This window comes from Triturus cristatus, chromosome 6 (genome assembly GCF_964204655.1).
Source record: "Triturus cristatus chromosome 6, aTriCri1.1, whole genome shotgun sequence".
In the NCBI taxonomy this organism is placed as follows: domain Eukaryota; kingdom Metazoa; phylum Chordata; class Amphibia; order Caudata; family Salamandridae; genus Triturus; species Triturus cristatus.
Genome location: NC_140589.1, coordinates 1,924,675,772 through 1,924,686,178, shown reverse-complemented (window position 1 = coordinate 1,924,686,178; position 10,407 = coordinate 1,924,675,772).

The window sequence follows — 10,407 nt, the reverse complement described above, 5'->3', positions numbered from 1 at the left end:
CTTTCTGCTCTGGCCCGGGGGGTGGGGAGAAGGTCAGATCGGGAGCTATTGCCTCCATCTGCACCCTGGAGAGACAAAAAGACTAAGAAAATTGTTGGGAGGAGTGGGGGCATTATAGTGCCCATGTAGGGCAGCCCCCACCCATAAGCAATAAAAAAATAATAATCCCTGGTGTCTAGTGGGCTTTCTGCCCCCCGGTGGACAGATCGGGGGTTGTAACCCCCACCTGCCTCCTGGGGGAAGCAAAAAGAATGTCCCTCTTGTGTTGTGGATGGGGGCATTGACATGCCCATTGTGGGAAGCCCCCACCCCTTTTTTAATAAAACAAAATATATAAATCCCTGGTGCATAGTGGGCTTTCTGCCCCCCCCCCCCCGGAGGGGCAGATCAGGGGCAACTGCCCCCATCTGCATCCCAGGGGGGGCAGAAAGACTGACAAATATTGGGAGGGGTGGGGCATTATAGTACCCATTTAGTGCAGCCCACAACCCTAAATACTAAAAATAATCCCTTGTGTCGAGTGTGGGTTTTGCTCCTCCGGGGTGGGGTGGGGGGGCAGAAAGCCTGAAAATGCCCAAATTGATATGAGGGGAGCAAAGGGCCTTGCCCAAGGGGCCACTTCCCCCTCCCTGATGTCTAGTGGTCGATCCCTGCTTGGGAATCACCCTCCTGCGGTGATCATCAAGAAGGGATCTACTAGGGAAGGGTACCATTGGAAAGGCAAGATTCTCCCCTTTCCCAGGATACATCTCCCGTGTGTTTTGGTGGTAGGGGGTGAGAGCGCCACAAGCGCTGAAGTAGTGAAACTGAAACGAGACAATTGGCTCTTCCGGGACAAGCTTGGTTTCTGTGATCTGGACGAATGCAAAAGCCAAGGCTTCAAAGGCTGCCAGAAGTGTAAAAATATGTTCTGTCCAACTATCCATTTATGGTATCTCTATACCTGAAAAAATTCCATTCTACCAGATAGGGAGTAGCTTCTTATCAATTGAGAAAACTCTGTAGGCCTTGCAAGGGTTACAGAAAGCACTAACAATACAACTACAGTACAACACAGACCAGGTAGGGACATAAAGTCTGTACCACCTGAAGTGAAGAAAGGGACGAGGACATGCCCCTTCTAGCATCTGTCATTTTTTACATTCTCCTCCATGCAGCAGGACGCTTCAGTCCCTCAGTCACTCACTGTGAGAAGCTGGCCTGGTATATGATGTACACTTATGTAAGTCGACACCTTGCACCAGTCCAGATAACCATTATTGTGAATTAAGAGGTCTTAGACAACCTTAGAAAGCTCTCTAAGTGGTAGCTGTGGAGAGCAGCCTTCAGGCTTAGACAAGAAGGAGTGCAAAGCAGCTTGTTTTACCAGAATGCAATCTGATAGTATAGATTAAGTGAAAAAGAACCACACATGGTATTTATAAAAATATGTATTTTATATGTACTCTCTAACACATACAAACATCTATCTGGAGATATGCACAATGCATACAATACTTTGCGAAGAAATGCAGTAAATACCACAGAATACACAGTGGAACCCATAGGGGGACCAAACCATATACTAAAAGTGGTATAAGAACCACGACTTGGGTCAAGACGAGGTTGAGAGGATGTGAAGTGCTGGGGACCCAAGGAACCACCCAAGGTGAGTAGACATGGACCCCACGGAGCGCGTGTGCAGTGTGGGAACACGACTGCATGCTCCGTACAACTCCACGTGTATGTTGCGGTTGGATTTTTAGAGATTAAAGGACGATTCCCAGTGGACCTTGAAGAAACTCCAATGAAGACAGAAGGTTTGAAAGCCACCCCACCCTTGGATACCATAGCACCCACGTTACCTACACCAGGGAAGCCGGGTGCATATGTGTGAAGTGGTGTAGAACACCGCTGGAAACCCATGGAGGACTTCAGGAAAGTGCCGCTGTTGAAGAAGGAAAAAGTGTCCGGTTGAATCCGAAGGTGGATTCTAGATGAGAGGTACCAACAAGGAGAGGGGACAGAGTCTATGTCACTCAGGGGTGGCCAAGAGACTTGGAAGAAAAATGCCTTCCGATGTCGGATGTTGGAGGATGGGTGACAATGACCTTGACTCTGCAGCTGCGAGGACCAGGCGATGCTGAGGAAGACCTGGAGCCATTCACCAACTGTCCCAAGAAGGATGTCAAGTGCTGAGAAGTCGGTGTCCGGCGGAAGCACCAACAAGCCTTGGCAAATGCAAAGAATGCAGGAATTGAAGAAAGAGCAACGTCGGGACCACCAGGGTCCAGGAGGCTCACCACAAGCAGGGAAGTCAGGGCAGGCCCCGAGCAATCAGGGAAGCACAAAAGAAACAAGTGTGACCCTCAGATGGACCCACAGGCCGGAGGCACTGGAGTCGCAAGAGGACCTTGAGTAGCTCACCAAAAGATGCAGGCCGCGGAGCACACCATGTGATGTGGCTGAAGATTCTGGTCACTAGAGATGCTTGAGGTTGGAGTACGCGGAGCCTGAAGATCTTTTTGGAAGGAAGTCATCAAGCCTTTGCAACTGTAAGTTGATACAGTGCACAGGGGTTCGGTTATTGCAACCCCCGTGAGGGATACTGGCCTCAAATTTGGTGAGAGGGCAGGCCTCAGCAGCTGTGGAAAACCACCACCTATGTTGCAGAACCTTTGGAGTCCGGAGGAGCTCAGGATCAGCAGACTGGTCAACTTAGTTGCAGTGCCTGCGGATGCAGGGAAGTGACTCCTTCACTTCAAGGGAGATTCCTTCAGGTGTCTTTGATGCCCACAGGCCTTGGAAGGTTCCTGTATGGAGCACAGACACAGACAATGCAGTAGACAGGAAGGGGGACGAAGTCGAGCCCAAACATCGTCCAGTGAAGTCCAGAGTGCCCAGACAGTAGAAGAAGAAGTGGGGTCTGATCTGAATGTTATCCCACGACGAATCTGGGGACTTACACCCAGGCAAGCCCTTAAGTCCCCTAGGGAAATTGTCAGGACGATTCAGATGACCCTCCCAGGTGAGGTTACTCCCATGTCCTTTGTCCAGTTTTGTGCCAGAGTGGGACCCAATAGCTCCCAGGACTGGTTTGAACTGGACTATGCATGGGGACACCAAATGTGCCCCTCATGCAGACTTAGTGGCGCTGGCAAGCGCACCCACCATACCCCAATACACTAAAACCTGTCTGGGAGGTGGTCACACCTCCCTGTGACCGGATGCCTATTTTTCTGCCTTCTCCTGCTCGAGCTTGGCTCAGCAGCAGGAGGGCGGAATTGTAACTCTGGTCAGCAGCAACCATTTTGTGCTGTCCTGGTCAAGAAGACTAGAACACTGAGAGTTTAACTCTATGGTGTGAGCTATGATTCCAACATGTTTGATGCAAACATGATAGGATTCGTTGCAGCTGTTTTTGAGATGGTCATTGTGTAATTACGCAGTGCCCCTCTAGTATATGGGTGCTTCACTGACAACCCGGGACAATGGACTTCACAGGCTGTAGGGGGGTCCTGCTCATGTAGGGGCACCATCTCACTTAGAACCAAGCACCCTTCCCTCAGGATTACAAAGGCCTGCTATAGGGGTGACGTATAAGTTTTAAGTGCAGTGACCCTAGATATAGGAAACTATCTTTTGTAAGTGGTGCTATCACCAGCTTACACAGGCTGCAATGGTAGGCCTGTAGTGCCATTTTGAATAGTCTCCCATGGGTAACATAATGCATGCTTCAGCCCATGGGTGACCTCTGGGGTACCTATGCCCTGGGTACCTTACTACCATATACAAGGGACTTATAAGGGTACCCCAGGATCCAATCTGGGATGTACCCAAGTACTAAACATAACAATTTAGGGAGAAAGCAGATAGACTGGGGTCCTGATAAGCAGGATCCAGTCAGTCTAGTCAATAACAGCTTAGCACCAGGCAAAAAGTGGGGGTAACCATAGAAGCAGATCTTACTTTCATACAAACCCCCCACCCCCAACATAAGGAGATGAGACTAACCGTGCCCAGTTGAGTCTTCATTTTCTAATATCTGGAGAGTCCTTCTGCATTGGCATGGTTACTCCCACGTCTATGTTCCACTGTATAGTCCATCCCCTGCAGGGAAATGGACCACCTCAAAAGTTTGGGGTTTTCACCCTTCATCTGTTTTAGCCATATGAGGGGCTTATGGTCTGTCTGAACAATGAAGTGAGTGCCAAACAAGTATGGCCTCAACTTCTTCAGGGCCCAGACCACAGCAACGACTTTCCTCTGAATAGCTGACCAAAGTTTCTCTCAAGGGGTCAACCGTCTGCTGATAAAAGCTACTACCTAATCCTGGCCCTCTGCATTATGTTGAGACAACACAGTCGCTACCCCCAATTCAGACGCATCTGTTTGGACAATACATTGTTTGGAGTACTCAGGACTCTTCAGAATGGGAGCAGTGCACATGGCCTGCTTGGGATCATCAAATGCCTTCTGACTGCTAGCTGTCCATTGTACTTTCTTGGCCATTTTCTTTGATGTAAGATCATTCAAGGGATTCACTATGGACCCATATCATTTTACAAATCTTCGGAAATACCCAGTCAGACCCAAGAAAACTCTGACCTTAGTCTGGGTAGTGGGAGCAACCCAGTCCATGATGGTCTGGATTTTGCTCTGCAATGGTTGAACCTGGCCTCCACCTACAAGGTGGCCCAGGTACACTACCTTATTCTACCCTATCTGACACTTGGTGGCCTTGATAGTGAGACAAGCTTTTTGCAAAGCCTCCAAAACCTTCTTCAGGTGGACCAGGTGATCCTCCAAGGTGGAGCTTAAGACGGCTATATCATCTAGATATGCTGCACTATAGGCTTCCAGACCTGTGAGAACTTTATTCACCAGCCTTTGGAATGTGGCAGGTGCATTCTTCAAACCAAAGGGCATTACAATAAATTGATAATGCCCAATAAGGGTTGAAAATGCTGTTTTTGGTTTGGCATCCTCAGCTAATCTGACTTACCAATAGAGAGCAGTAAGGTCAAATGTACTTAAGAACTTGGCTGAGGCCAAAGTGTCAATAAGCTCATCTGCCCTAGGAATTGGGTGAGCATCAGTCCTAGTGAGTGCGTTGAGTCCCATGTAGTCTACACTAAACTTCACCTCTCTCTTACCACACTGGGTGTGAGCTTTAGGTACCAGGACTACTGGACTAGCCCAAGGGCTAACTGAGGGTTCATTCACACCCAAATCCAACATCTTTTGGACTTCTGTCCTTATACAGTCCCTGACATGGTCAGGTTGCCTGTAGATCTTATTCTTCACAGGTAGACTGTCCCCAGTGTCCACTTCATGAGTGCACCAGGTGGTCTGATGGGCAGTCAACACTCTAAGAATCTGTAGTTCTGAGGTTCTGTTCATTCTTTGATCTCACAGTAGTTCCTGGTTACTGATGTTCCACCTACTAGAGATCACACTTGTTACAAGGGTTACCCATGAATTCCTTGGGCCCCAAGCCAGTCAGCATCTATCTTAAGAAAATATGAGGTTTCGATAGGAGACTCATGTGGAAGGGGATGTGGCTAATAAGTAACAATATATCACAGGAACAGTACCAAATGCAAGGGTCAATTCTAACAGAAATCACATGAAACAGGGACATTATTAAAAATGTCTGAGCAAGGAGGGCAAAGAAAAGCACTTAGCGGGAAGACTGAAGCTGACAACCAGATTGGATTGTACATTCGTGAGAAGCAGGCAATGGGCTGAGTGATGGACCGAGAAGTTTTATTGCTGCAAACCGTAAGTGAACTGTAACATCTGTGCCAGAGGATGGGGAAAGAGCTGTGCTTTATAAGTCAAACTAATGACAAACCCCTGCTCCTGTTCTCTACTGCTGCAGTTGCTAGACCATAGGCTCAATATTTATCAGCATTAAACCTTGAATAATAGGGCCATTAGCACCACTAACAGGTGAAATGATGTGGAGGAAGGTCAAAGCCTTGATGCACAGAACTGGTGCCGGAGGGAACTCGCAGACAATGGGAGGCAGCGTATGCTCCACACTTGTAGCTAGTGGTTCTCCCCTGATGCACCTCCTCTCTCTACACATCCCAGTGCTCACTCATCACGATCTTGATCAGGCTGGGCAGTGGTTGCAGGCCTCCAGTCTCAGCAATCTTGATGAACAAGATTTACCACATGAGGGTAGTGGGCAGCTGGATGTGGTCTCTGAGCTGAGGTAAGTCACATTCTCTATAGTTCGGGCAGTCTTTCTTCTCTTCTTCATGGTACAACAGAACCAAAGTTCTAGGGTATATTCCCTACTTCTTTAGGGGAGTCATTCAAGTTATCTTGCTTCTTGTCTCACTGAGAGTGCAACCCTGGTCTCTGCCGTAGACAGACCTGCTGGAACTGGTTTGGCCCAGAGAACGTGAGCACAAGGGATTGTCCCTGCTCCAATCAAGTTGATGTGATTGGAACCCAGACATGTACACCTGGCTTCACAATGGTGTCTACTGTGAGGGCTGGTATGGACAGTGCAGGGAAGGGAGGGAGGGATGAAGGGAGGCCACAGATCTGACTACCAGTAAACCCCGGTGATCATCCTGCAGCCTTAAAGACTGTATACAGACTCGGAAGACCCCAATTGAGGTTCATCAACCCTTTTCTACCCAAGGACTACTCAGACATACCGCATACAATCAGGGGATCCGAGGGCTCAGACATGAAAGACTGCACAAATGCACATATGAAGAGCTTGTAGGTACTCCGCCCACTGGAGTGCAGATATACAGGTGTGTACCCCATGAATATTAATCAGCTATCACCAACCAGTGTCACAGCTGGGTTGAGGAAACAGTAGTCACACATGTGAAAGGAAGTAAGACTTTGGCTGTTCCCCTCTCACCGAACAGACTCTAGCACTCTGCTTGAAAGCAAAATCCAAAATCATATTGAACACTTCTTAGCAGGCTTGTGGCACACGTCTCCTCCATTGGAAATCATATGGAGTCAGTCCGAATGAAAACATTTCATGAGACGGATGTCACACGGCTACTGCATCATTCATGTTGAATCCTATAAAATACCTCTCAAGAGTCTGCCTTTGACTGTCGCCTGATAGTGAAAAAGGAACCTTTTAGAAAGGTGATTCCTTAATTATAGGGTTGTTGAATCACTTAACATATTTTACCTGTTATGGTAAGTTTTCTATACCTCTGTGGCCAAGGAAATATGTACCTTAAAGTATGATGCCAATTTCTTTCTTTGTCTTCAAAGAATGTCGAGATGTTCCATGTTCCAAACTGTAATTTTGATAATCGCTCTTCACTTACTTTTAAACAGATATACTTCATGTTGTTAGTCGTATGTGAGGGGGAGGGGAAGCTTATCAACCTAACTAGTTGTTTCAGTTAAGCTAACCAAAGGCCTCTACTGCTTGGGAAAAATGCTTCTGCACCGGGTACTGGAATTTAAATTGTTGGTTAAAATTATCTTTCTGATGTATTAGTCATCAACAATGGATTATGGGTTTGCAGATCTGTTCATCTTCATCAAAAGTCAATTAATTTTGCATAGAAACCAAATCCAAGGATGCACTTAGGATGACCCCTTACCTCCATCCTGGAACATATAGGAACCACGTTGCCAAAGCAGCATCATTTATGCAACTGAAGGGTGAGAGAGAAAGGTGGTTAGTTACCTTTTCATAAATAGAATCAATGTTCATAGATTGTGGTTATTAATTAGCTCTTGCATAGCTCAAAGCAAGCAATTAGCATGATATCACAGTTCCTTTCACTGGCCTGAACTACCAAGAGCAGCATTTTTCTTCATCTTATTTGTTGCTTTCCGAAGGCATTATCCATCCTCTGCAACCAGACTGGTTCTCGGTTAGTCTACAGGTGAAACTCAAGGCTCTTTTAAGAACTACACTGCAACGAATGGCCTGGCCATGCCAAGCCCGAGCACTCCTACATAATATATCAAATTGTTTCTAACAATGTACTTGGGAATCCTGAACTCAGCTGGTGATTGTTGTGTTTGGTGAACCCAGGCCAGTACCTCGTCAGCGTACTATGCATTCTTATGCATTCAAATATTTTTAGTCACTAAACCAAAGTCATCTGTCACATATAGAAAATGATTTGGCCTTTGCCTCAATAGCGAGGTTATGAGATACCAAGGCAAGCAGAGCTACGTAGTGTCACCTCCATTGCTAATGGGAATGTGAGATCAATATGCACGGTGCCGTAGTGGAGGTGAAACATAAACTGCGTCAACTATAAAGCTCTTCTTTAGGATCCATATAAATCCCAATATGATTCAAAAATATAAAAGAGAGGCCGTGTCAGACACAAAACTAACAAGAAGAGACTGGCAGAGCTTCAACCCCATCAATCAAGCACCAATTAAAAGGAAGGCCGCCCAACCACGCTGAACATCAGGACCACTTAGGTCTCCAAATAGAAGTGGGCTGTTTCTACCAGAGAACCAGAGGGAAGCACTGCCCCCTCCCCCTCTCTTCCAACTCCAAAGCACCCTTCTACTCTGAACAAATAGACTCTCACCCTAGGGATCTCAAAAGAAGCAGAAAGGGATCCATCTGTGAATGCCGGGAGATGGAAGTTTGATCATTCGCCAACAGGAAACTGAAAACAAAAAATACAGCGTCAAAGAAATAAAGCAGTTGAAAATACCTTAAAAAACACACTTAGACTTGTGAGCTTCACAGGATGGTGAGTTGAATCGATATAAATAGCAAACATGTAAGAAGTCTGGGCCTGGGGAGCGTTAGGGGATATTGTACCCCTACTTCCTGGTGATGCACAGCCCCCCAATTGCACAGCCCAGCACCACGAAGTAGGAAACACCATTGCCTAAGACCGCATTAGCAAACAATTGAAAGAAACCACTCAAATACGTTTTACTAGGAGTCCTTCTGTGAATGAAAGCGGAGATGCAGAGGGAAAGAGCTCTTTATCGCTCTCTTCTGATTCCACTGAAGGTGGGGCCTCGACTCAAATTGGAAAAACTTTCATAGTGGGGGGATACTGTCCACATGTGCAGGCCATGGCACAACTAACAGTTGGTGTTATCTGATCACTTGTTATGGGCCTTCACTGACCCAGTCTGACTGAACTACAACCTCCTCCCATTAGCAAATTGTCTTTGCCTGTGCCAGACGCTCTGAAGTAACCAAAAGGTGGCACATAGCCCTTTCCTTTAAATTCTCATTAAGGCAACCGTGCAGTACTGCAGTCAATACCCCTCCCCACTCTGAGAGAAAGGGGGGCATTAACTCATCTCATACTCTAGGCCTGTTAATTCCCTTTCTTAGAAAACATACCACATTCCTGAAATGGCACAGTTTTGTGAAAAGATAGCATTCATAAAATAAAAATTAAAAAACAATTTTACAATGGTATTTTTAACAATGTACCCCTCTGTAAATGAAAAGAGGGTGGGGGTTGGAGAGACAGTTGTGAGGGCTGAAACAGCCATATCCTATCTCTCTCTCTTCAGACATATCTGTGTGTGGACTGAAACAGTCCGTATGCTTTATTCAAGTGGTCGAAAGTTATTCATTTGCTCATCTTTCAAAATATGCTTGGACTCTAATTGACCCCCTTTCCCTTCCCGTCTCCCTCACTGAAAGTCCCCCATTGTGATTCCTTCCTCTCTTCCTACGCACTTGTCATTTATCTACACTGCATATTCTCTCCTGCAATTAGAACATGAAAGTGTGCAAGGAAGACAATACATTTTAGAAAAGATAAATGTACATCTTAAAATAAAATCAATCTAAATGAGTCTGCTTAACTACATCAAAATCAGTATATATGACACCTTAACCTTTCACATTATATTGAGATGCCCCTTTTTCCCTATCTCTCACTTTTCACTCTTGCCTTCTTCCAGTTAATGTAACCCCCTCCAAATTTCATGGTCATATGGTTGTTTTACTCTTCTCTACCTCCCCCCTGCTTCGTCTGTGTCATTTTCCCATCCGCTCGCTCCCTCTCTTCTTTTGTCCCACTTTCTCCTAAACATTCTCCTTACACTCCATCAATCTGTCACTCTAGCACACTGTTTTTATGTATCATTTCGTTCAAAGAAGCATAATTAATTTCCTTCTTCAGAGGAAACGGCAAAAAGCTCTAACATCACTACATTATCCGGAACTGAAGAGTCTTAAGTTTAGCTAGGATGGAGCCCTCAATCAAAGAACCAGTCACTGTTGCATGTCCCCATTTCATTTCTAAGCAGGATGGATAGATCTATTCAAGTAAATAGCCATGCAGCCCCCCTCCACCCTCCCAACCCTGGAACCATCAACTCGAATGGTATATTAAAGAAATTATAAAATTAGGAGAAGCATGCACTTCACCAAATACTTGTGTGAAAAGACTAACGTTTAGTTTTCAGAATATATCAAGTAAC